This window comes from Bidens hawaiensis, unplaced genomic scaffold, assembly GCF_021521415.1.
Source record: "Bidens hawaiensis isolate Kalapana, Puna unplaced genomic scaffold, B.hawaiensis_p1.1 tig00003179_1, whole genome shotgun sequence".
NCBI lineage: Eukaryota > Viridiplantae > Streptophyta > Magnoliopsida > Asterales > Asteraceae > Bidens > Bidens hawaiensis.
In genome coordinates this window covers 42,031-69,477 of record NW_027491172.1, presented here as the reverse complement: position 1 = coordinate 69,477, position 27,447 = coordinate 42,031, and the positions used below count along the sequence as shown (strand labels likewise).

The 27,447-nt window shown below is 39.1% G+C and overlaps 1 pseudogene; it reads right to left on the bottom strand.

Moving 5' to 3' along the window:
* Positions 1-4: 4 nt before the first annotated feature.
* LOC143622506 (protein NRT1/ PTR FAMILY 5.2-like) lies at positions 5-3,451 on the bottom strand (annotated as a pseudogene).
* Positions 3,452-27,447: the final 23,996 nt, after the last annotated feature.

Here is a 27,447-nt window from a genome sequence, read left to right as displayed (position 1 = left end):
CAAATCCGGCTAAGCTGGCTGGTGGGATTTCAAAGCTGCCGATCTTTCTCTCCAAAGTTGTTCCTTGCTTAACAAATAGTGTACTAATCTGTGCAATCATTGTGCTTGGGACAAAGGTTGCTATCAAGATGGGTATCATTCGTAGTATCTGTTTAGTTTCTTCAACTGCAGTTACCGTGCATAAAATCCACGGAGAAGTTGCTCCTGTTCTAACACAAGCTTTGTTTAAGAACCTGTACAACCAATTAACTAATGTTTAGAAATATGAGGTAATTTAACGTAAACGTGTCATTGTGAGACTAGCGCACATGGTAGAGCCGTAGAGGTGCAAACCTCTTGGATTTGGGTTCAATCATAGGAAAGGGTAAATTTGGTGTAATTTAGGAGTAACTAGGGGTATAAATAATATTTGTCATTAACAAATGAATAAATAAAAATGAAGTAAACATAAATAGTAATCCAACCTGAGTGTGGGAGTAGAATCGATCCTGTATTTCCCTTTCTTAGCATACTCGGTCAAGTCAAGTTCATAGAGCTCTTTGGGATCACTCGGAATGGGTGTCTTCCATTTCCTTAGGGCAGCAAGAATGACCCTAGCCATCTTGGTGAAGGGGCTACCGGTAGGAACTTTATGCCTATAATAAGGCGTCCCGGCCAAAAAGATCAAGATAGATATGAGGAGGCCGAGTGTGGGGAGGCCATAACCAAGGGTCCATCCGACATTGTCTTGTATGTAGACGAGAACTGTGTTGGCAAAGAGGGTACCAAAGAAGATGCTGAACATCCACCAGTTGAAAAAGGAGAGTTTTTGGCCCTTTTCTTTTGGGTCAAAATCGTCAAATTGGTCCGCACCGATGGTTGAGATGTTAGGCTTGGTGCCACCGGTTCCAACAGCGAGTGTGTAGAGGGCGCCAAAGAAGACGCCTAATTGCAAGGTTGACGCTTCTTTGCAGTCGGTCCCAGAATTGCAACTGGGAGGCTTTAGCCCTGGTAGCGAAACCGCCAGTGTGAGTAAGGTCATTCCCTGTTTCAGGTTTGGCACACAAGTTCATCTTGTCAACAAATTAACTAAAGTATTTCCTATTGTCCAACCATATTGTTTGCTAGTTATAACATACAATTCTTTAACTCCTTATTTCGTACTTAATATCACACGTACCAATTCCAAAAGATTTTGTAGATTTTTTTGAAAGAAATTATATCTCACCCAAGTCAATCTCAAGTAAACATGTAACTATATGAAGAGTGTCGAAAAGTTTTATCAAGTTACAGTTTTGAGCATCCATGAAAGAAATTCTTACTCCCCACCCCCACCCCCGCACGCTCGTGTGGCTAGTGGCCTAGTGCTTAACGAAGCTACATGTATTTACGTTTTCTTTTTATTTGTTAAAAAGCCCAAGAGATTATTTACTATTTACTAAGATATGATATTACCTGCTTATAGAAGATATTAAATATTTACACATATTTCAAATGAATGTGCATGTATCTTATTTCAGTCCATGTCCCGTAAATTATTTGCAAGTTGGCCGACACGCAGATTTCTTTAGTCAAGATTTCACACGAATAATAAATGTGTGAGCATTAATATAAACAGTTTGGAAGTGCTGGTTTTACTTTGAAGGTTAAAAGTCATATAATAAAGAACTATGGGATTTTTTTCTTCTAAACTAATATAATTTTTAAATATATAGCACGCATTTTTTTCCACAAAAGTATGGTATGACTCTAAATTCTTTAAACAATACTAATATCCCATATAATATATAACTTATTCTTTCTTTAACCAATTTTAACATTTACAAGTATATATGAATACACGAAATTGAAATAATTACCGAGAGGTAGATGGCTGCTGAGATGAGGAAAGTCCAATAACGGCAAGGACGGCATCCGCAAAATAAGCGCCAAGAATGGGAGTCATCCAAATGGTACCTACCCAATTGGTCACGTTGTTTGACGAGGTTACCGTCCCTTGCCGGAGCTTCTTCGTTAGGTATATGACCAAGTTGGATGATATCCCATAATATGCCATCCTCTCAAACACTTCATACACTGCATATACAAGCACCCATCTAGATATTCATCTCTTTTCATTCTTAAACTAAAATCTAAACCTTATACATGTACATGGCTATGTTTTTTCGTTAAATCAATAACAAATTTAGAATTTAGTTGATTCATTTTTTGAGCAAAAACTTATGGAAAATACATTATGTAGCTACGTTGTTACATACATGACCCATGATCGGGGTTTGTAATTAAAGACGTACGGTTAAGGTTAATTAGAGACATTTAAGATAGGATACATTTGGGTGTTAACTTTGTGGTAGAGGCTTGGATTCCCTAAACTCTAGGTGACCTTTGCATGTATTTGTCTATACAATATATGTCTATATATATGTGGTATTATGATTCTATACATACGCGCGTTTTATTTTACTGTGTTACTCCCTCACTACTTTTGTTATTCGTTTTGGTAGCTCTCTAGGATTAGAAGTAATGTTTGTCTGCATCTCATCCAATAACTTTGCTATTTATGAGATATACTAGATACGATTATTGTATAATAATATTACAATTTAAAATTTTAATAATAAAGAATAATAATAATAATAATAATAAGCTAGGATGAGTTTAGTTTTGAGTAAAGACTTGGGTGTGAGGCGTGGGTGAGTGTGCATGACTTGCCAGTTTCCTACTTACTCATGCATATCATATTCTCTTGTTTAATAAAACCAATAAATTTGTCGATACTCTCTCTCAGTTCTTATCTCTTGCAACGACTTTAAGGCAAACAAAGTCATCTCTTAAATACATTTCCATGTTACTTCTTAATTGCCAACACCAAATAATGTTCAATTCCTCCATATGGAAATGGGTCCACGAATGTCAACTATAAGCATGGTCCATGATAGTACTATAAACATGTGGTGAGTAAACCAAAACGTACATGAATTACATCCAAGCAAACAAAGATATCCAAGAAAGATATATATCAGAGCTGGTTGAATATATAAATTGGTCCAAAAAGGTTGGAATGAAAAAAGTGTATATCCAAAAATAAAAATATAAATGTATGTTTGGCCTGAAAAGTGAAAAGATAACATATGTACGTACCAACAACGAATGAACAAGCTGTCCAGCCACCGCGTTTTGATCGAAGGACGGGGTTCCCTCGGAGATCCACCGTGCCGTCTTCGGTGTATCCTCGGCCACCACCGTTGCCGTTTTCCTCAACCTCCATCTCACCTTTTCTTCTCTCATTCAACATCATGTTCATGTTCATGTATCTTCAGTTAGTTAACTATTTAATCTAATATCCTCTTCTTTGATGTGCTCTCACATGTGAATATATATATACATCCAAACTATACCTTCGCTTTCGATATGTGGACCCAAACTCATCTTATTCAACTCACGCTTTGTAGTATCAATATAAGATATATATTCTTTTAATATACAATAATATAGTCGCAATCTTACAAAACTAAAACCAATAAATAATAGTTGAAGGAAAAGGTACATTTTAAAGAAAAAAAATATATATATAAATGTTACATTTAAAACCAATAAATAACAAGATTCATATGAATCTTTTGAATTAGCATATTTATACTTTCACATTTCTTCATTAATTATTCTAGTTTATATATAGGCTCTTTCTTTTAAACAAATATTTTTAAAATAATTCAAATCAATCACCCATACATTTGAGATAGTTTTCATTATAGAATATAGACTAGATGTATTTCAGATTGAAGTTCAATAGCGTATAAATTTCCATCCAAAACCAGCCTCATGATCTGGCATAAGCATTATTTGTGACTAAATCTAGCACTAAGGTGTCATAATATTAACGACTGATCATCAGTCATTAACATAAGTCACATAAAATTAATCCCATATTATTAGCAATTGATCAATCATTATGTTTAGAAACTAATGCCATAGGTTGATCTATAGCAACGGCGTCTAGAGCGACAACATTTAGGACCTTTAGTGGCTATTGTTAGGCGACGACCTTTCGATTTTCTTCTCATTCACACTATGTTTCTTTCTCTCTTGTAGGTTTAATCTCTCATAGTTTTGCAAATAAGAATACCCATACTCCCATTGTTGGATTTTATTGTATATGAACTTTTCAAAGAAACATAACGTGAATGAGAGGAAAAACAAAAATTTAAGATCACTCTATACTAGCACGAGCATGGACTGAAACTGTAATTTGGATGTAAAGAAGACTTTTCGAGTAAAATTAGGACTTTAAATAAAAAGTTCATGTTGACAATATGACTCGTCTTCCTTCTGGATGACAACGACTAATTAAGGTGATTATTTTTCAAATTACGTGACTGACTTTGGATTAACAAGTTTGTCTTAAGTCTTCCTAAGAATCCAATAAGCAATTGATGTATGTCAACAAGCTAGATTGTTTTTGCTTTTTATTTATATCAACTTTGAAAGTTAAATTGGAAACCGGGTACGTAATTTCTTATGGATATCACACGATCATATCCGGCCAAAAATTTATTTCCATCAAAGAATATATTGTAATAACCAAAATGGTAATCCATCTTTGTTGACTAAAGATAAATGTATAATTCTTAATTTCTAAATTACTAACGTAAGTAACCTTTATTTCCCCATGACCATTAATTACATTACATTAGCAAGGGAAAATTCATGCAGGTGAATAAGGAGCTAATTTAAAGTTTACATTAGATAAAAAGTATACAACAAATGTTAGGTATTTAATGTAATTGGATATATTTGTCGACCAATCTAAATCATAATATACATCCAACAAGTCATAATATACATCAAGCGTACAAGTCAGGAGATATGGGGTGCACGCTAGCTTGTTTGATCAGGCTCTTGGGTTCAAAATTCTCACACAGATCCGTATGAAGCTGTTGTCAATTAAATTACTAAGGCTTATCCGATTGAAATTTCGGGAGAACCACCGAAACATTTTATCCAAAAGTTTACTCATGACTCCCAGTCTCCCAAATTATCCAAGTGTTTTATCACGAATTTTCCCAACAGAAAACATTGAATTAGCATGAGTCGGTAGGTTGTTTTAACTTCTAAGCATTTACGGCATGAATTGGTTGTTAACCTACGGTCCACATGAATCACATGCATAATAAATTAACTGTGGTTTGAATAGCCAGAAAACTTGTTAATTACTGTCCTGCTTCCAATCATGTCAAGTGTGAACAATTCGTTCACATTTTTATTTGATCGTTTTCAGAAGACTTTGAATATTACTTTGGGCCTATTATAAACTGTAAGTGTACACCTCAAGGGTTCTTAATAAATGGATCATTCACTATCCATCTTTATCAAGGTTGCTTGTAAATTATAACCCACGAAAGTTATTTAGTTTATTGTTGTTTATGATTATATAACGTAGAATATTGTTTATGTAACTATCAGATATAGTCATGAAAGCAACATTCAAAATATAAGCAAATAAAGCTTTATTATTATTTTCTGAAATTCAAGCTGGCAAATAATTACAAGGTATTTCTTTAATGGGTATTGTTGCGAATTACGATGGAACTAAGGGTGTAAGTTAGCTGAGCCGAGTGAAACCTTATAAAATCTCTTACACTTCTAGACAGCCGGAACCAGTAAACTAGTAATTCACACACTTCTAGACAGCCGGAACCAGTAAACTAGTAATTCACAAGTCCGACCGGCTCTAGTTTTATGACAGATCTAGTCTGTCGTTGTTAATTCACAAGTCCATCCTAGATTTCTCATTTTTGTGGTGGTGGGTGGGGCCTACTATTGGAGGTTGAATTTAGGATCGTGTGGAGTCAAATTCATTTATGATGATATTTCAATCCATTTATGATGATATTTCAATCAACGACTGTGATGGACATGGACCAGCTATGTAATTAAGTTGACCCTACTTTTGTTGTTTCCGTTTAAGTTGATCGAAGACATTCTTGAATTATATATCTTAAATCCATAAGAAACTGGCTTGGATCCAGGAAATCCTGAAACCTATGATAACATATTTATTATCATGCCAAACATGAAAGTTTATGTATATATCTTTCAACAAGATGAATCCACCACTAGAGAATTCGCTTTCAATCACGAAAACTTCACATACGAAAGTGCCTGTCAAAATTTGCAACAAAAAGTTTAAACTCTATAAAAGTAGAAATTGATAGGAGAGGTTTTTTTTTCACCTATGGTGGGTTTCCTCTAAGGGTGGAATGGAGATGATTTGATGGATTAGTAGACTGTCAACGATCAAAATGGTTGTTGAAAAAAATTCTTAATGAGAACGCTATTCAGATTAATTATTACACGGTTCACAAAAATTATAAAAGTGGAAAATGCAGTTTAGAATATTTAAAGCTAGATAATCCGTTGGAGTTCAACAAATACTGAAAAACAATATAAACTTTCAAATTAGTCATTTTATAGCTATAAAGGCACTGTGAATCAAGATCATAGATTGAATACTCAAATAAGGTCCTGAGGTTGGTGTATTTGTTTATGAAGATGAATATTAAGCTGACAGTTATAATTTGTTTATTATGAAACCATGAAAAGCATTTTAGGTTTTCTAAATTCTGAAAATGAAGATGGATAAGGGTGTTTTAATCATTTTACACTACCTTTACAGAATAGAACTAACTACGTTAGCGAGTTGGAGAGATTAGCCGTATAAATGAACCCATAATCAAGATCCTATACTTTATACACCTTTTGGTCTTTTACCTATACAGTTCCGCTTGTAATCAATCGGACTTTCTTCAATAAATGTACGACTTAGTTTATTTTTCATAAGTAAGCAAATTGGTTTCAAGTTGACAGCTTAACATGTAGTCTACCCGGCAATCAATGTTCCTTACACATTAACGCTGACCATATATATTGTATTCATTTAATTTTAACATATTTTATTTTGTAATTTTTTGTTTTTTTGGAATGACAACCTTCATTAACTCAACAACTAGTGAGACTCTAGGAAAACAAACAACAAACCGACAAGAATTACAAAAGGACATTACACTAATCTTTCTATACGAGACTTTTCCTAGGTGAATGGTTTTTGATCCAAAGGTATCGCAACGATTTATGCTTTCCACAGTTTTAGAAAAGCTAACAGGTTGATTAAAGAACATAACACCATTCCTTGTTTTCCAAATGCACAAGCATGCCTTGAGTATGACCATGTGTAACGTTTTTTTCTTACTTTGACCAAGATTACTATTTTCGTGGATCTTTAGAAGCTCACTAATCGAGTATGCATGAATGGGCAGAATTTTATAACGAAACGGTGTGTCACATTTGGAGGCATAGAACAACAAAGACTTCATAGAGGCTACCAAAAACTTGCCCGAAGGATCATTGGTCCACTTCCACCGATCTGGGTTTGAAGAGGTAGGTCCCAGCAGAGCCTAGTTGGACCCGCAAGACTCACCTTGAAAAGGGACGTCTGCGCAGAAACCAACTGGATCCGCAGGACCAACCATGCTCAGAGACGTGACGTCCTTACGCGCAGTACGCAAGCTGTTCCCGCAGGAAATGCCTCCCAATGGTGAAGGACTCCGCCTGTTCCCGCAGCTTCGGATACAAGCCATCAGGGAAGGCCACCCGCGCAGCAAGGCTACACGCACAAGGCACTTAGCTCTCAATCACTCAGTGTCACCTGAAGGAATGAGCAAAGCCGGGAACAATCCCGCACAAAGGCGGGAGGGGGAATACTCCCGCCCATAAGCCAGTCCGTACGATACGGGAAGATCTTCTGTGCTGTACCTGACGAGGTATGGGCAAAAGATCTGACTAAAGATACGACAGCTTATTGACAACAGTATGGCGAGCAGCATGCTCCTGTACTGTATGTCACTATTAGCCGCTGCCTACTCACCAACTCCTGTCATACCACGTGCATAGCCGGCAGTTGGTGGAAAAGGAATAGTACACAGCAGGCCTGGTCACTATCAGCCGCTGCCTACCCACCAACTACCAGCAGGGCACGTGCGTAGGCCACTGTTGGGGGAACAGGAACACTATTGCAGCCGGCCACACCTCCTTGGAAACCTACCTTCGGCTATAAATACCACAAATGGTATGACCATCATATCTTAACTTATCTTATCATATTATACCTGATATCTGCTCTAGCAATCTCTTAATATACATTTATATTTAAAGAGCAATCTAGTCTGATTCTCACGCCGGAGGGTGGTCACAAGGAGGAACCCCCCCCCCCCCCTTCTCAGTGACAAGCTCACTGTAACATCTGCCCCGATCCGACCCGACCCAGGTACCCGTTTCTCTGACCCGATCTCTTTCTTTTATGATCTAGTATTTATTTATACTTATATTTTACTTTATTTTTAATGTATTTTCCTTCCCGCCTCTTTCTCTCTCTTTCTTTCCGCCGTCCCGTTCCTCTTCTCCTCTCTTTCCGCCTTCTTTTCCCTCTTGTCGCCATCCCGCCCTTAAGCCTTGTTTCCCTCTTGTTCCTTCCCGCCTAAGGTTGTCTGCGCAGACCCCTTACAAGAAATCCTGCGTGAAGACCATCTGTTCCTGCGATACGCGAGACGAATGCTTCCCGCGACGCGTTAAGGATTTGTAGTTCCCCCGACGCGCGAAGAATTATAGTTCTTCCCGCGGCGCGCTAGGAATCTTAGTTCCTCCCGCGGCGCGCTAAGAAATGTGGTTCTTCCCGCAGTGCGCATGGAAATGAAGTTCTTTCCGCGACGCGTTAAGGTTGTTTTTGTCTACCTTCGCGCTCGCGCTCTCTTGACCTTCTGTGTCTGCCTTCGCGCACTCAGCCTTCCCGCGCTTAACCCTTGTATCTTCTGTTTATTCTAGCCGTTTGCTTTTGTAAATGTCTTTTCCTCTGAGCTGTTGACCTAACCTATCTAATGTCTGAAAAGTTACTTTCGGCGCAGCATGCGTACCAACCCCATTGGTTGGTAGAAAAAGTGACTGACATTATCTTTTGAGATCTGCTTTTGCCATGCTTGACCAGTACCTTTATCTGACCTGCCCATAGCATTTTTACTGTTCGCTGACAGCTTTATCTTGCCCCCTGCAGCTGCCATATCTTTTGATATCTTTTGTTTTGTCTTGTTCTGTTTGTCTTGGAACCTTTTCTGGATTTATGTCTCCTAGGGTTTTCCTATAAATAATAGTATTATTTTCTTAACACTACACACACAAACACTTAATCTCTCCTATTTTCCTCTTGCTCTCTGCCGTTGCCCTCCTGCCGCCTCCTCTCTTGCCTCCGTCTTCCTCCTTGTTCTTCCTGCTTTTCCGGTAATATATTATATATAATAATTTACTTATGCTAACTTATAATCAAGACTTAAAACAGATCGTTAAAACAATAATCTTTAATTATAGGTTAACTTGTGCTTGTTTAAAGTTGGTTCTTGCTTTATCTTACACCGCATCGTTTATCAAGTGAGTTATCTCGTATCTAATCCCTTTTTATTTTAAATGCTTTGGGATGTTCATGTGTTCATACAAAACTTGAGTCTTAAACTTGTTTATGAACTTTAGTCGCGCAGTATCCCATGTGTTGAGGACGTTTACTTGGCTGTTTATTTGTATGTGTGTATCATTAACCGCTTTGTTCGGCCTATTCCGCAGTTCCGTTGGTACCATTAGTTGAACACGGGAGACCTATTCGTTACGTTTTCTTGGTTTACACTTGCACAGATGTTTTCTCGTTTTTATGCTCAATTGGGAGCATGGATTGAACTATGATCTATGAACTATCTTAGGCTTGATCACAATCTGATTACACCCTTGTTAAACTCTAGACATACACGTGTTGCGCGCAGATTTACTGTGATTATCTATGATTATCTATTAAACTTGATTTCTCACCAACACGCAAGTGTTTGACGTTTATTTTAACACATGTTCAGGTTTGCAGTAGCTGTTTTGGAGCTTGTGGACACGTAGGATGTTTTTACTTTTGGACCTAGAATTAAAATGTATCAAGACAAGTTAATGTTGTTTGAATGTTATAATTTATAATATATTGATTTATGTTTGATTTATGTTCTTTATTTTCCCCGCTGCGCGTTGCGCGATAAAATGTGTATTAATAAATATTGACACCAATAGTGTCGCGAGTAATGAAGCAATATGTGGCGCCCCGATGTATAATCCGCCTTTGGTCGGGGTGTTACAGATTGGTATCAGAGCTCGTTGACTTTAGGATAGGTGGTTAGACGTAACGGCCTAGAATACCTAAGAGTCCCTTCTCGCGCATGAGAGAAATCTCATGTTTGCGCGCTTATTGTTAATTACTCGTTATTTATGAATATGCTCGCGCTTGCGCAGTATATGATTTTATTCCGCGATATTTCGACTTTTGTTGAATTTCGATTTTTATTGATTTTACTTACATATTCGTTTGTTGGGGTTGAAAATCCGAAAAGTCATGGTGATACATGAATAGTTGATTTTCAATTTCCCTTTACGATTATGTTCTGAGGTTGGAGACTTGAAAAGTCATGGTGATACATGAATTGTCAACCTCCAATACTCATTTTCTTGTATATTTTATATTGAAGATTGGAAAGTCATGGTGATGCATGAATCGTCAATCTCCAATACTCGTTTACTAGCTATTTTAAATTGAGAACTCGGAAAGTCACGGTGATACGTGAATTGTCGGTTCTTGATTCGAATTTGTTACCTTTATTAAGTCTGCATTTAGGATCATTTATTTTACTTTAACTTTTGATAGTATCTAACTCCGTGAAACCAAGCTTTATAAGATTAAAACTTTGCGCTAAAACCAAGATATTAACTAAAATTAAAATTTTTATAGAATGCCTCCGCTATCTCGCCGATTTCAGAGAAGAGAAGCCTCGCGCATGCGTAGACAGCAACGTTCCCCAGGAAATGGCCGCCGCAATAGCCCAAGCTTTGAGCCAAAACAATGTTAATACCTCCAGTTATAACATTAAGTCCTTTAATGCGGGTAACCCTCCGAAGTTCACAGGCCTTGAAGGTGTGACAACTGCCCGAATCCGACCCGACCCAGGTACCCGTTTCTCTGATCCGTTTCTTTTTTTATGATTTAAAGTTTATTATTAATCCTTGTAAATTTAACTGAGTAAATTAAATATATTTATTTGTTCATTCCCGCCTCTTTCTCTTCCCCTTTCTTTCCGCCGTCCCGCCTTCCTTTCTTGTCGTCCCGCCTCTTTGTCTTGTCGCCGTCCCGCCCTCCTGCTTAACCCTTAAGCCTTGAACCCTCTTCTTTGCTTGTCCTTTGGTTCTTCTCGCCTAAGGATGTCTGCAGCTCCTCGCGCTAAGGAAGCCTGCGTGAAGACATCTTGTTCCTGCAATGCGTGAAGAGAACTCTTCTCGCAGCGCGCTAAGAATGTATGTTCTTCCCGCGATGCGCTAAGAATTCTAGTTCTTCACGCAGCACGCTGAGAATTTGTAGTTCCCGCGGCGCGCTAGGAATTTATGTTCTCGCAGTGCGCTAAGGATTTGTGATTCTTCCCGCAGCGCGCTAAGGATTGTTGTGCCAGCCTTCGCGCTCGCGCACACAGCCTTCTCGCGCTGAACCCTTGTTTAAATCTAGCCGTTTGCTTTTGTGTTGTCTTATCTTTTGAGCTGTTGACCTGCTTTGCTTTATGTCTGAATAGTTGCTTTCGGCGCTGCATGCGTACCAACCCCATTGGTTGGTAGATAAAGTAACTGACATTATCTTTTGAGGATCTGCTTTTTGCCATGCTTGACCTGTACCTTTTTCTGTCCCTGCCCATGCTTTTTACTGTTCCCTGACAGCTTTCCCCTTTTGCTTTTCCTCTTTTCCTGCTGCCATATCTTTTGAAATCTTTTACTTTTTGCTTTTGATATCTTTTGTTATCTTTTGAGATCTTGCTTTTGGAATCTTTTTGCTGTTATCTTTTCTTTTACTTTTGGAGATCTTTTCTAGGGTTTATGTCCCCTAGGGTTTGCCTATAAATAATAGTAGTATTTTCTTAACACTTCACACACTACACTTATTATCTCTTCCTCCCTCTTGCTCTCTGCCGTTGTCCTCCTGCCGCCTCCTCTCTTGCCTCCGTCTTCCTCCTTGTTCTTCCTGCTTTTCCGGTAATATATTATATATAATAATTTACTTATTAATTATGCTAACTTATTACCTAGACCTAAAACCGATCGTTGAAACATAATCTTTAATTATAGGTTAACTTTGCTTGTTTAAAGTTGGTTCTTGCTTTATCTTACATCGCATCTTTATCAAGTGAGTAATCTCGTATCTAATCCCTTTTTGTTTTAATGTTTTGGGATGTTCATGTGTTCGTACAAAACTGAGTCTTAAACTGTTTATGAAGTTTTAGTCGCGCAGTATCCCATGTGTTATGGATATTTACTTGGCTGTTATTTGTATGTGTGTATCATTAACCGCTTTGTTCGGCCTATTCCGAAGTTCTCATGGATCCATTGGTAGACACGGGAGAACCTATCGTTTATGTTTTCTCTTTTGTTTACACTTGCACAGTTTTCTTGTTTTTGTGCTCAATTGGGAGTACGGATTGAACTATGAGCTATGAATCTAAGGCTTGGTCACAATCTGATTTCACCCTTGTTAGATACCAGATTAACATATGTTGCGCGCAGATTTACTGTTGTTATCTATGATTATCTATGATTAACTATGAATATCTATTAAACTTGATTTCTCACCAACACGCAAGTGTTTGACGTTTATTTTAACACATGTTCAGGGTTGCAGTAGCTGTTTTGAAGCTTGGGGACACATAGGATGTTTACTTTGTTTTGGACCTAGATTTAAAATGTAACAAGACAAGTTTATGTTATTTGAATATTATGATTTATAAATATATTGATTTATGTTGATTATGTTCTTTATTTTCCCCGCTGCGCGTGGCGCGATAAAATGTGTATTAATAAATATTGACACCAATAGTGTCACGAGTAATGAAACAATATGTGGCGCCCCGATGTATAATCCGCCTTTGGTCGGGGTGTTACAGATTGGTATCAGAGCTCGTTGACTTTAGGATAGGTGGTTAGACGTAACGGCCTAGAATACCTAAGAGTCCCTTCTCGCGCATGAGAGAAATCTCATGTTTGCGCGCTTATTGTTAATTACTCGTTATTTATGAATATGCTCGCGCTTGCGCAGTATATGATTTTATGTTTTATTTCGCGATATTTCGATTTTTGTTGAATTTCGATTTTATTGATTTTACTTACATATTCGTTTGTTGGGGTTGAAAATCCGAAAAGTCATGGTGATACATGAATAGTTTGATTTTCAATTTCCATTTACGATTATGTTCTGAGGTTGGAGACTTGAAAAGTCATGGTGATACATGAATTGTCAACCTCCAATACTCATTTTCTTGTATATTTTATATTGAAGATTGGAAAGTCATGGTGATACATGAATCGTCAATCTCCAACACCCGTTTACTAGCTATTTTAAATTGAGAACTCGGAAAGTCACGGTGATACGTGAATTGTCGATTCTTGATTCGAATTTGTTACCTTTATTAAAGTCTGCATTTAGGATCATTTATTTTACTTTAACTTTTGATAGTATCTAACTCTGCGAAACCAAGCTTTATAAAGTTAAACTTTGCGATAAAAACCAAGATATTAACTAAAATTAAAACTTTTATAGAATGCCTCCGCTATCTCGCCGATTTCAGAGAAGAGAAGCCTCGCGCGTGCGTAGACAGCAACGTTCCCAGGAAATGGCCGCCGCAATAGCCCAAGCTTTGAGCCAAAACAATGCTAATACCTCCAGTTATAACATTAAGTCCTTTAATGCGGGTAACCCTCCGAAGTTCACAGGTCTTGAAGGAGCCACCGTGATGCTCCAATGGCTTGAGAAGATTGAAAACACTTTCCTCCATACCCAATGCCCCTCAGACAGACGAACCCTATATGCTTCCAGTGTCCTGGAATCCAGAGCGCTTACATGGTGGAATGGAGTAGCTCATGCGCGTGGCGCAGAGGCTGCTTCTAGCATGACATGGGAGGAATTCAAGGAAATTCTTACGCGAGAATTCTGCCCTCCCAACGAAGTTAAGCGCCTGGAGGAGGAATTTTGGAATCTTAAGCAATACAGCGGTGAAGCGCGCGAGTACGCGACGCGCTTCCACGAGCTAAGCTTACTGGTCCCTCACCTTGTTACCCCTTCCCGCCGAGCCATCGAGAAATTCCTTGGGGGTCTCCCCATGGAAATTCAAGATTCGGTATGGGCCAGAAACCCAGTTACCCTCTCTGACGCCATCGAGTTGGCCGCTGTGCTCAGCGACAACCATGTCAGAGCAGGAACCCTGTTCCTGCGGGGAACTGAGAAGACCAAACCCACCAAGACTGTCCCTGAACCAACAGAAACCAAACCAGAACCCTCAAACCATAACCAGAAACGTAGGCGCAGACAAAGCCTATGCGCTTACCAACCCGCCCATTGTCCAGCAACCAATTTATCAACCAGTTTACGCGCCTAACCCACTGTCAACCTACCCAGCACCTCCTGTAGTCCACAACTATGCCTTAACCAATCCAGCACTTCCTGCCCCGCCAACTAAGAAACCTTACACAGGAAACCAACCCTTTTGCCCAACCTGTAGACTTCATCACCCACCTCAAGTCCCGTGTCGACAATGTAACCGATGTGGCCGCGTAGGTCACTCCGTTGAGTACTGTAGAACCCCTCCCTCCAATCCGATTGCGCCAACACCACCAGCCTACCCGCAGAACCCACAGCCAACTTACCAAAACCCACGACCCAGATCGTGCTTTAACTGCGGTGATCCAAGTCATTTCCGGAACGCATGCCCAAGGCTACAAGTTCAGATTACTCAAGCGAATCCGGTGAACCAAATTTCGAACCAAGTGACGCGTGGCCGAGCTTTTAACATAACCGCGCACCAAGCGCAAGCGAATAACGACGTAGTTAATGGTACATTTTTGCTTAATGGATTTTATGCATCTATGCTTTTTGATACTGGCGCCGATCGAAGTTTTATTTCTCGCGCGTTTGAGCAGAAGCTTGCGCGACCGCGCAGCGATTTAAAAGAAGATTTTTCAGTTGAATTGGCTAATGGTGAAACTGTTTTAATAAACTCGGTGATTAAAGATTGCACGCTTAATCTTAACGAAAACGATTTTCTAATCGACCTCATCCCTATGCCTCTTGGAAGCTTTGATGTTATCATTGGTATGGACTGGCTCTCGAAGAATCGCGCCGAAGTTATTTGCGCCAAGAAATTGATTCGCATACCTCGAGAAAATGGTGATCTTCATATCTACGGCGAAAAACCCTCCAGTGGTCTTAAACTTATGTCTTGCGCCGAAGCCCAAAGACTCATGCGGAAGAAGTGTATTGCATTTCTAGCCCATGTGGTTAAACCCGATGAAGGAAAGAAGCTTCGCGATATCCCTGTTGTGCGTGATTTTCCTGAAGTTTTTCCTGATGATCTTCCTGGTATCCCTCCCGCTCGTGAAGTCGAGTTCCGTATTGATCTTGTCCCTGGTGCTTCCCCCGTGGCTAAATCTCCTTATCGTCTTGCACCCGCTGAGATGCAAGAATTGGCCAGCCAACTTCAAGAGTTGACTGCTAAAGGATTCATTCGCCCTAGCTCTTCGCCCTGGGGTGCTCCGGTGTTGTTCGTTAAAAAGAAAGATGGATCGTTTCGCATGTGTATTGATTACCGCGAGTTGAACAAACTCACCATTAAGAACCGGTATCCCTTACCGCGTATTGACGACCTCTTTGATCAACTCCAAGGTGCCTCCTGTTTCTCGAAGATCGATCTCCGTTCTGGTTATCATCAGTTGCGTATCCGCGATGAAGATGTTCCGAAGACTGCTTTTCGAACTCGTTATGGCCATTTTGAATTCTTGGTCATGTCCTTCGGTTTAACCAACGCACCCGCCGTTTTCATGGATCTTATGAATCGGGTGTGTAGGCCTTTCTTGGATAAATTCGTGATCGTGTTTATCGATGATGTTCTGGTGTATTCTAAGACCAAGGCCGAGCATGAGCAACATCTCCGGTTGGTATTGCAAAAGCTTAGAGCCGAGCAACTCTATGCTAAGCTTTCCAAGTGTGAATTTTGGTCTGATGAAGTACAGTTTCTTGGTCATGTTGTAAACAAGATGGGTATTCATGTCGACCCATCCAAGATTGAAGCAATCAAGAACTGGATTACGCCATCCTCTCCTTCTGAGATCCGTTCCTTTCTGGGCTTAGCTGGTTATTACCGGCGTTTCATTTCGAACTTCTCAAAGATCGCTTTGCCTTTAACAGCTCTAACGCACAAAGGTAAACCGTATATTTGGGGCTCGAAGCAAGAAGAAGCCTTTCTGACGCTCAAGCGTTTGTTGTGTGAAGCTCCTGTTCTTGCGCTACCTGAGGGTAATGATGATTTTGTCGTGTATTGCGATGCATCCAACCAAGGTCTCGGTTGTGTTCTTATGCAACGAGGCAAGGTTATCGCTTACGCATCAAGGCAACTCAAGGTTCATGAAAAGAATTATACAACTCACGACCTCGAGCTTGGTGCAGTTGTTTTTGCCTTGAAGATCTGGAGACACTACCTTTATGGTACTAAGTGTATCCTCTACACTGACCATAAAAGCCTTCAGCATATCTTTGATCAAAAGGAACTTAACATGAGGCAACGCCGATGGAACGAACTCATCAGCGATTACGATTGTGAGATCCGGTATCATCCTGGTAAGGCTAATGTGGTAGCCGATGCGCTCAGCCGAAAACCCTGCCAACTTAACTGTATCTTGCCGCGCACCCAGCTTCACTTCGCGCCGATTCAAAGCAACCTTGAATCGCGTATTCGTGACGCGCAGCGCGCATCCATCAGTAATGGTAACCTTCGCGCCGAGTTAGCGTGTGGCGCGGAAGCACTCTTTGTCCCTAATCTGAATGGAATTCTCTGCTATCTCAATCGCATCTGGATCCCTTGTGATGAGAATCTTCGCGCTGATATCCTGAGTGAAGCGCACAAATCTCGATATTCTATTCATCCTGGCGCTGATAAGATGTACAAGGATTTGCGCATTACTTATTGGTGGCCTGGCATGAAAAAGGATATTGCTGTGTTCGTAGCTAAGTGCCTGACTTGTTCTAAAGTTAAAGCTGAACACCAACGCCCATCTGGTTTGCTCGAACAACCAGAAATTCCTACGTGGAAATGGGAAGGTATAGCGATGGACTTTATTACCAAGTTACCTTTGACAGCAAACAAACATGATAGCATTTGGGTAATAGTGGATCGATTGACTAAATCTGCTCACTTTCTGCCCATTCGTGAAAACTACCATGTTGAGCATCTCGCGCAGCTTTATGTCAAGGAAATTGTCTGCCGCCATGGTATTCCTTTGAGCATCATATCCGATCGCGATGGCCGTTTTATATCTCGCTTTTGGAAATCTCTCCAATCTGCGCTAGGAACTCGCTTGGACATGAGTACGGCATATCATCCTCAGACTGACGGTCAGTCTGAGCGAACCATTCAAACCCTTGAAGATATGCTTCGATCTTGTGTTCTTGATTTTGGAGGTAATTGGGATTCACACCTACCTTTGATCGAGTTTTCTTATAATAACAGCTATCATTCTAGCATTGGTATGGCCCCATTTGAAGCACTTTACGGTCGAAAGTGCCGTTCACCGATTTGTTGGAACGAAGTGGGTGAAGTTCAAATCACAGGACCCGAACTAGTTCAAGAGACAACCGATAAAATCGCCAAGATCCGTGATCGTCTGCTGACTGCCAGAAGCCGGCAGAAGAGTTATGCTGATCGCAGGCGAAAGCCTCTCGAATTTCTAGTTGGTGATCTTGTTCTCCTCAAAGTGTCGCCTTGGAAGGGTGTTGTCCGCTTTGGGAAGAAAGGTAAACTTGCGCCTCGTTATGTTGGGCCATTCAAGATTCTCGCGCGTATAGGAAAAGTTGCCTACAAACTTGACCTGCCGCCCGCGCTCAGTAATGTGCATCCAACTTTCCATGTATCCAATCTCAAGAAGTGTTTAGCTGACGAGAACCTTCACATTCCTCTTGATGAAGTTCAAGTTGATGAATCTATGCATTTTGTTGAGAAGCCCGTGGAGATTATGGATCGCGAGGTGAAGAAAACCAAGCGCTAGTCGCATCCCTATTGTTAAAGTTCGTTGGCAGTCCAAGCGCGGAGCCGAGTTCACTTGGGAAAGGGAAGATCTGATGAAGATCAAGTACCCGTACCTTTTCTCTGCGCCACCTACTACGAGTTAAATTTCGGGACGAAATTTCTTAAAGTAGGGGAGACTGTGACAACTGCCCGAATCCGACCCGACCCAGGTACCCGTTTCTCTGATCCGTTTCTTTTTTTTTATGATTTAAAGTTTATTATTAATCCTTGTAAATTTAACTGAGTAAATTAAATATATTTATTTGTTCATTCCCGCCTCTTTCTCTTCCCCTTTCTTTCCGCCGTCCGCCTTCCTTTCTTGTCGTCCCGCCTCTTTGTCTTGTCGCCGTCCCGCCCTCCTGCTTAACCCTTAAGCCTTGAACCCTCTTCTTTGCTTGTCCTTTGGTTCTTCTCGCCTAAGGATGTCTGCAGCTCCTCGCGCTAAGGAAGCCTGCGTGAAGACATCTTGTTCCTGCAATGCGTGAAGAGAACTCTTCTCGCAGCGCGCTAAGAATGTATGTTCTTCCCGCGATGCGCTAAGAATTCTAGTTCTTCACGCAGCACGCTGAGAATTTGTAGTTCCCGCGGCGCGCTAGGAATTTATGTTCTCGCAGTGCGCTAAGGATTTGTGATTCTTCCCGCAGCGCGCTAAGGATTGTTGTGCCAGCCTTCGCGCTCGCGCACACAGCCTTCTCGCGCTGAACCCTTGTTTAAATCTAGCCGTTTGCTTTTGTGTTGTCTTATCTTTTGAGCTGTTGACCTGCTTTGCTTTATGTCTGAATAGTTGCTTTCGGCGCTGCATGCGTACCAACCCCATTGGTTGGTAGATAAAGTAACTGACATTATCTTTTGAGGATCTGCTTTTGCCATGCTTGACCTGTACCTTTTTCTGTCCCTGCCCATGCTTTTTACTGTTCCCTGACAGCTTTCCCCTTTTGCTTTTCTCTTTTCCTGCTGCCATATCTTTTGAAATCTTTTACTTTTTGCTTTTGATATCTTTTGTTATCTTTTGAGATCTTGCTTTTGGAATCTTTTTGCTGTTATCTTTTCTTTTACTTTTGGAGATCTTTTCTAGGGTTTATGTCCCCTAGGGTTTGCCTATAAATAATAGTAGTATTTTCTTAACACTTCACACACTACACTTATTATCTCTTCCTCCCTCTTGCTCTCTGCCGTTGTCCTCCTGCCGCCTCCTCTCTTGCCTCCGTCTTCCTCCTTGTTCTTCCTGCTTTTCCGGTAATATATTATATATAATAATTTACTTATTAATTATGCTAACTTATTACCTAGACCTAAAACCGATCGTTGAAACATAATCTTTAATTATAGGTTAACTTTGCTTGTTTAAAGTTGGTTCTTGCTTTATCTTACATCGCATCTTTATCAAGTGAGTAATCTCGTATCTAATCCCTTTTTGTTTTAATGTTTTGGGATGTTCATGTGTTCGTACAAAACTGAGTCTTAAACTGTTTATGAAGTTTTAGTCGCGCAGTATCCCATGTGTTATGGATATTTACTTGGCTGTTATTTGTATGTGTGTATCATTAACCGCTTTGTTCGGCCTATTCCGAAGTTCTCATGGATCCATTGGTAGACACGGGAGAACCTATCGTTTATGTTTTCTCTTTTGTTTACACTTGCACAGTTTTCTTGTTTTTGTGCTCAATTGGGAGTACGGATTGAACTATGAGCTATGAATCTAAGGCTTGGTCACAATCTGATTTCACCCTTGTTAGATACCAGATTAACATATGTTGCGCGCAGATTTACTGTTGTTATCTATGATTATCTATGATTAACTATGAATATCTATTAAACTTGATTTCTCACCAACACGCAAGTGTTTGACGTTTATTTTAACACATGTTCAGGGTTGCAGTAGCTGTTTTGAAGCTTGGGGACACATAGGATGTTTACTTTTGTTTTGGACCTAGATTTAAAATGTAACAAGACAAGTTTATGTTATTTGAATATTATGATTTATAAATATATTGATTTATGTTGATTATGTTCTTTATTTTCCCCGCTGCGCGGTGCGCGATAAAATGTGTATTAATAAATATTGACACCAATAGTGTCACGAGTAATGAAACAATATGTGGCGCCCCGATGTATAATCCGCCTTTGGTCGGGGGTGTTACATTACTCTCCTCAACAAAACGGTGTAGTGGAAAGGCGAAACCGAACGGTCCTAAATGCAACAAGAAGTATGATAAAAGCTATGGACCTTCCACAAAATTTTTGGGGAGAAACGGTGAAACACTCGGTTTACGTGTTGAATCGGGTACCAACTAAAGCATTGAAGACGGTAACCCCCTATGAAGCTTTGATGGGCCGAAAGCCCAACATAACACACTTACGGGTGTTTGGGTGCTTAACGTACATGAAGATACCCACCGTCAACCTTCAAAAGTTAGATGATCGGAGTATGGAGGTTGTACATCTTGGAACCGAACCGGGATAAAAGCTTATTGGTTGTACGACCCGGCTCAAAACCGTATTTATGTGAGCCGGGATGTCCGTTTCGAAGAAAGTCAAAAGTTTGACTGGTCTCAACATACCGACTCATTTCAAGTCGGAACCGGACCCGAATGGGTTGAATTTATAATCGAGCATGTCCAAGAAGAAGTTCAACAAGAAATTCCAGTTGAAAACGAAGACCCAACGGGCCTCAACGGGCCTGAATTTGAAGACCAACCGGAAGAAAATCCTGAACCTGAGCTGCGAAAAACTGGTCGTCAATCGGTCCCTCCTAAAAGGTTTGAAGATTATGTAATGTCGAGTGAAGGAGAATGTCTTCTCCTAGATGAAGAGCCAGCTACCTTTGAAGAGGCAAAGAGTTCAAAGAAATGGCGAGAAGCAATGAGATCTGAATTAGTCTCAATTGAACAAAACAATACGTGGGACTTATGTAACCTGCCAGCGGGTCACAAGGCGATTGGTTTGAAGTGGGTGTTTAAAACCAAACGTGATGCAGACGGGTCAATAACAAAGTACAAAGCACGACTAGTCGCGAAGGGGTACGTGCAAGAGCACGGGGTAGACTTTGATGAGGTTTTTGCCCCGGTGGTGAGAATGGAAACCGTACGCTTGATTTTAGCAATCGCAGCGAATTATGGTTGGTTCGTTTACCATTTGGACGTTAAATCGGCGTTCTTAAATGGCGAGTTGAAGGAAGAAGTGTACGTAAAACAACCTGGTGGTTTTGATGTTCCCGGGAAACACGGTATAGTTTATAAGTTACGAAAGGCTTTATACGGTCTTCGCCAAGCCCCACGAGCTTAGAACGAAAAACTCGACAATACGTTGAAAGGTTTGGATTTTACTCGATGTCCAAGAGAACCCGCGGTGTACAAGTGGAATACGAGAACTGGCATTCTCATTGTTGGTGTATATGTCGATGATCTTATCATGACTGGTTCGAGTCAAGCCGAGATTGAGAAATTCAAAAGTTAAATGAAGAATGAGTTCGAGATGCAAGATCTCGGAATGCTATCTTATTATTTAGGCATTGAAGTTACCCAAAAGAAGCATGAGATAAAGTTGAAACAAGAAGCTTATTCTAATAAAATTTTGATGAGTGCAGGTTTAAGCGAGTGCAACCCGACTCGATTTCCTATGGAACATCGGTTGCAAGTGACGAAAGATGAAGAAGGAGAACCCGTTGATGCAACCGAATATCGAAGAATAATCGGTAGCTTAAGGTATTTGACACACACGAGGCCCGATTTAAGCTACTCAGTTGGAGTTGCTAGTAGGTTTATGCAAGAACCGAAACAATCCCATATGCAGATTCTCAAGTATATATTACGATACGTACAAGGCACGAGTGGATATGGTTTAACGTATGGATGCGGTAGTAGAGAGTTGGTTAGTTTTTGTGAAAGTAATAACGGTATGGATCAGTCTGATGGACGAGGTACAACCGGAATGGCGTTTTATTATGGTGGTGCATTGATCTCATGGCTCTCACAAAAACAACAAACCGTAGCCTTGTCATCGTGTGAATCTGAGTACATGGCAGCAGCAACCGCAGCTTGTCAAGCTATATGGTTAAGGGGATTGTTAAGCGAGTTGACCGGGCATGAAGAAAAGGTGGTGACTTTACATGTGGATAATAGATCCGCTATTGATCGTATGAAGAATCCCGTGTTTCATGGAAGAAGTAAGCATATTAATATTAGATTTCACTTCATTCGTGAATGTATTGAACGTGGTGAAGTCCAAGTTGAACACATTATTGGAGAGAAACAAAAGGCGGATATTCTTACAAAAGCACTACCGAAGTTAAAGTTTGAAGAGATAAGGAAATTGCTCGGGATTGAAGATCTGAAAGGAACGAATCAAGATTAAGGGGTGTGAATGATTATTATAATCCCAATTCGTTAAAGATAAACCGAGAGGTGGCTAGGTGGATTTCAAGGAGAGGATAATGAGGAGATCAAATTTAAATATATTATTTATGTTTATTATTTAAAGTTTAAGTTTATCTTTTATTAGTTTCCTAGTTTAAGTCAAACTCAAATTTATTTAGTTTATAAATAGGGTTATTTACTTTGCGTTTTAATAATAAGGAAAAGAGAAGTAGTTGAAATTTAGATTTGTGAAAAACAAAAACCCAAATTCTGTTCCTTCCAATTTCGATATTTGCCACTGCATTATTTGGCATTATTTGTTTTATTCAACCAATCAACCAACAACCATATATATATATATATATATATTTGCCGTACTCATATCCACCTGTGACGAAAGGACTCCGTAATCAAGTTTCAAGAAAACTCAAGTTCAAGAGTTTTAAATCCAATTTGTTTCTCCAACATTTCGGAATAGAACGTGTTTGTATCAACTGTGCTTTTTTAATTACGGTGATGCTTATGGGTTCCATCGATTGCATTGGGAGTGGCGGATTCAAGTTTGTTGATGATGACAAAGATACATCAGTATGCTTAGACAAAGCGGTTCATTAGCTTTGATGGTCGAATGGTAAAATGACATAAATCATCTTCTGATATGACTGCACAACAGTAGGTCATAAAGTCAACATGCGTTGACAACTCGCAAGATCATACGATCATATGGGTATTGAGTAAATTAGCTTTGTCCCTAAAAAAGTGGACATTAGTTTGACAGAGACCGATTCGAGATGGTCAATCTCCCAATAGACCCGTAGAGTGGGTTAGGCTCCAAGAACAAAAGAGAAGAAAAAAAACAAAACTTGAGACAACTTTCTTATTATTTTTCTTCTCGAAACAATTACAATTTATAGGAAAAGAAAACACATAAAATAGGAAAAGATAAACAATAAATAATCCTAGTTATAATATGTTAAGGAAACCAAATAATAGTTTAGGTTGCTCCCATTTCGCTTGCCGCTACTACAAGAATCGCTTTTGCTTTCTTTTCCTCTGGCTACTAAGATGTTAACTTAATTAATATATTAAATTTAAATAATAGAGAATCATGTATCGTATCATAGTCTCTTAATCAAAGAGGTAGATGCGAGCCCTTCGACTGAGAAAAGAAGGAAAATGGTATACCCAATCAAGCTAGTTAGCGCTAAATTCAGCTTGGGTGGAAAACTCCTATAAAAGGATGTCTTAGTCATCCCATGTATCATGGTAACTTTACACTTCTAACTATCATTTTCTTCTTAGCAAGATCGTTCACACTACCAAAATCAAGAGCTTGACGCTCTACACTGTCTATTGTTCGTGGTAGCAACAACATATAAAATTTCATATAAAGAAAAAAATATATAACACAACATCGATAATTTAATATACAGATAGATTAATCTATCACCACTCAAATGCTGAAACCATTTGTTTACTATTTTTGTTGACACATTTTTCGAATAGATACCCATAAACACCTCCCCAAACATATTCACCAGACTTGTGACATTATCATCATTCCTTCTTGTTGTCCATCATCATTTTCATTGTCTTCATTTTCGTCATCGTTGCCATCATTGTCATCGTCTCCAATTTCATCATCCTCGTCGTGGGCGTCATCATCGAGCTTCGCCATTGATTTTTATATTAGATAAAACATCTTTGTACACAAGATAACTTATTTTCAACCATGTAAACGATAACTACTACAATAGGACAGGTTCCCAATACCTTAAATATGACTAGTAAGTCAACCTAGATCATGATACCACCAACTAATATGAAAATAATGAGATTAATGTGAGATTCACATAAAGTTACTTTAAAAATCGAAACTCTTTTCGATCCCAACTCAAAGACAATCTTGAGTCTCTTCATTAATTTTGCTTGTAGTTTGAATTATGATCACGAAGCAATGATGAATCGTAAATTTACACAAAGCTAGTGATCACATTAGGTTTTATTACATTTGTTTAGAATACTTTGTATTTAACAATAGAAGGAATTGAAGAGAGTTAAGCTATAAGAATATTTCATAACCCTATCAAAGGAATCGACTTGATCCTAATAGTTTCGATCTTTCGGCTTCTTGTTATATGAAACTTTTTTTGAACAGTATACATACGATATAGTCACAACCACCAGTAAAGTTTTTACACCACCCCGTAAAACAATTGATATGCATAATTTAATTCAATTTCAAACGATTAATTTCAAAATACATGCCCGTTTTAAAACATTTTCTCTGTATTCTATCTTATTAGCTGATTATTGCTAGATTAGTTATTATATTATGATTAGTGGATAAAATTATTTAATTTATTAGTTGAATATTTATTTGGATGTTACTATGTGTGTTAGTAACTGATACTAGTTTGTAGATTAATTATTAGATCATTAAAATTTGATTGTCATCTGTGTTCTGTTCTAACACCAACTATTTAATCAACTTGAACTAGTTCAATTTTTTTTTGAATATTTAACAGTAAACATTGGTCTGTAAAATTTTCCCTCCAAGAAAATTTATTTCTGGGTTCTTCACCAAGTGTGAACAAAGAGATCAAGTCTTTTGTATGTCATGCGACATATGTACAAATCCATTTATTGACATTTATTCTTTAAAAGGATAAATTTATTTGTTTATGTACTTATTTTTATTGTTTTTAACACACGCATCACATGTTACTATACCTTATTCCTCTTTTTTACATTTAAATATTTAATCCACATTAAAGATTTCTTAATTCTGAATCTAACATAATGTACTTTAAAGCGTGTGGGTAGTAGATGGCATAATTATATGCAATTAATTATTGTTCAACAATGATTTTCTTTTATCCGATTTACTCTTGGTAATTTTATACTGTATGTTTCTACTTAATTAACTTCAAAGTGTGTGGTTAGCAACCTCAAAAATATAACACTCTTACTTTATATTTCTCTGTCTTAAGCATAAAGCAGTATAAATATTACATCTTTTCACGGTCAACATTTGATACAGAACTCTTTCGTACTTAGCTCATCAAAAATTTGATTGAAATTAGGTTGAGTTGATTTCACTCGTATAAAATTTAGAATATGGTACGAGTGAAGGCAGCTAGATCGTATAACTTTTCATACAATAAGACAATGTGTAGTGGGGCTTGGGTTTAAGCGATTTGCGGTGACATTGGGCGCGAACACCCCCCCCCCCCGGGTGATAAGTGGGCGAAATGGGGCGGAGTGTTATTATCGCCGAGTTGTGTTGAAAATAATAATATTTTAATTATTTGACCGTTTGACAACGATCAACAATAAAAAAAAATTAATTAAAACAATATAATTATATATCTATATAAACATAAACGTTCTTCTCCATTTCACATCTATATAAACAAACACATTCTTCAAAAAATCTAGCAAAATGAATCCTAGAAACAACCCGAACCAACCGAATTCCGTGGAACTCACCGTTACCCTGAGAGAAATCATCAAAAAACACAAAAAGTGTGTCGAAGAACTCAACAATGCCATGAGAGAAAGCAACAAACAACACGAAAAGATTGCCGCTATGTTGAAATTGCGGGAAATGAGTGAAGAATACGAATCCCTTAAAGCGGCCGGGTTACACGAAGAGGCCGCATTATTGCAACGACAACGAATTGAAAAAATGCGCGAATAATATGGATATTAGTAATTTTTTTTGTATTTCTTTTTAATTTTAATTCATTTTTATGTAATTATTTAAATAAGTTGGTTTTTATTTGTTTAGTTTAATTATATAAAGAAAATAATAAAAAAAGATACCGTGAGCCCAATTTGTACCCCTACACCATTACACCCCAAAACAAATTCTCACTCCTTGCTGACTGGGCGCCACGTGTTACAATTCGCCCCCATTTATAGCCCCTTCACTACGCATAGCCTAGGGGGGGTGGTGGTGGATGTGGTGTGATCACTTACCAGACACCCCACCCAATCAAATGGTACCACATCACCAACCCCAAATCCATCACATGTGATGGTTTTTTACTAGGGGTGGTGGTGTGGTGTGATGGTTTTTTTTAATAAATACTAAATTAAATAAAAAGAAAACAATATTTTACATTAACTAAAAAATAAAACAAGATTACATTAAACAAAGACAACTAAATATAAAAAAACCGACAAAAAAAAAACCTACGGCCCTTCCCAACCCCACTTGTCGCATATATCGCGTTTTCGTTGAAATAGAAGCGATTTAAAGGGTTCATCAAGATGGTCGTGCGGTTGTAGGAGGAAAGTTAGATCGGCGTTTTTTGTTTTTCATTCAAATGGTTGATGCACGTCTCCTCACGTTTCATTTTTAACATATGAGCCTCTTTCCTAAACTCCTTCTTCTCGGCCATTTCCCCCATCTTAGCCGACTTGTATTCAGCGAAGTTTTCGGCCACCGCTTCCTTTCCAAGTCTTGACGGTTCCTCACTTTTCTTGCGATTCGGCCGTGTGGGTGTGGGTATGTCTTCGTCGGGATTGTCTTCGGGTTCTTCGTTCAAGTTCATGTTCGGCATGTTGCATGACAAGCCGCCGGTAGACGTCGTGTAGTTCCCGGACTCGGAAGTTTTTGATCTTTTTGAACAAGATCCTTTCTTCCTTGGAGCCGTTGGTCCGTTCAAATCGACCAACGGAATCGGTACCCACTTCGCGTGACGTCTCGCAATCTGCCACGCATCCAAGTGGGGAAAATCCTTACATTTGTAAACTGAGACATATTCGCGCAAAGCGTTCGTTATCATAGTCGCCTCGCTCGCTCCGCTTTGTGGAGTTCGGGGACTACAAAACATTTAGAAAAAAATATATATATCAAATTATAAAAATAAAGTAATAGATTATAAAATAAA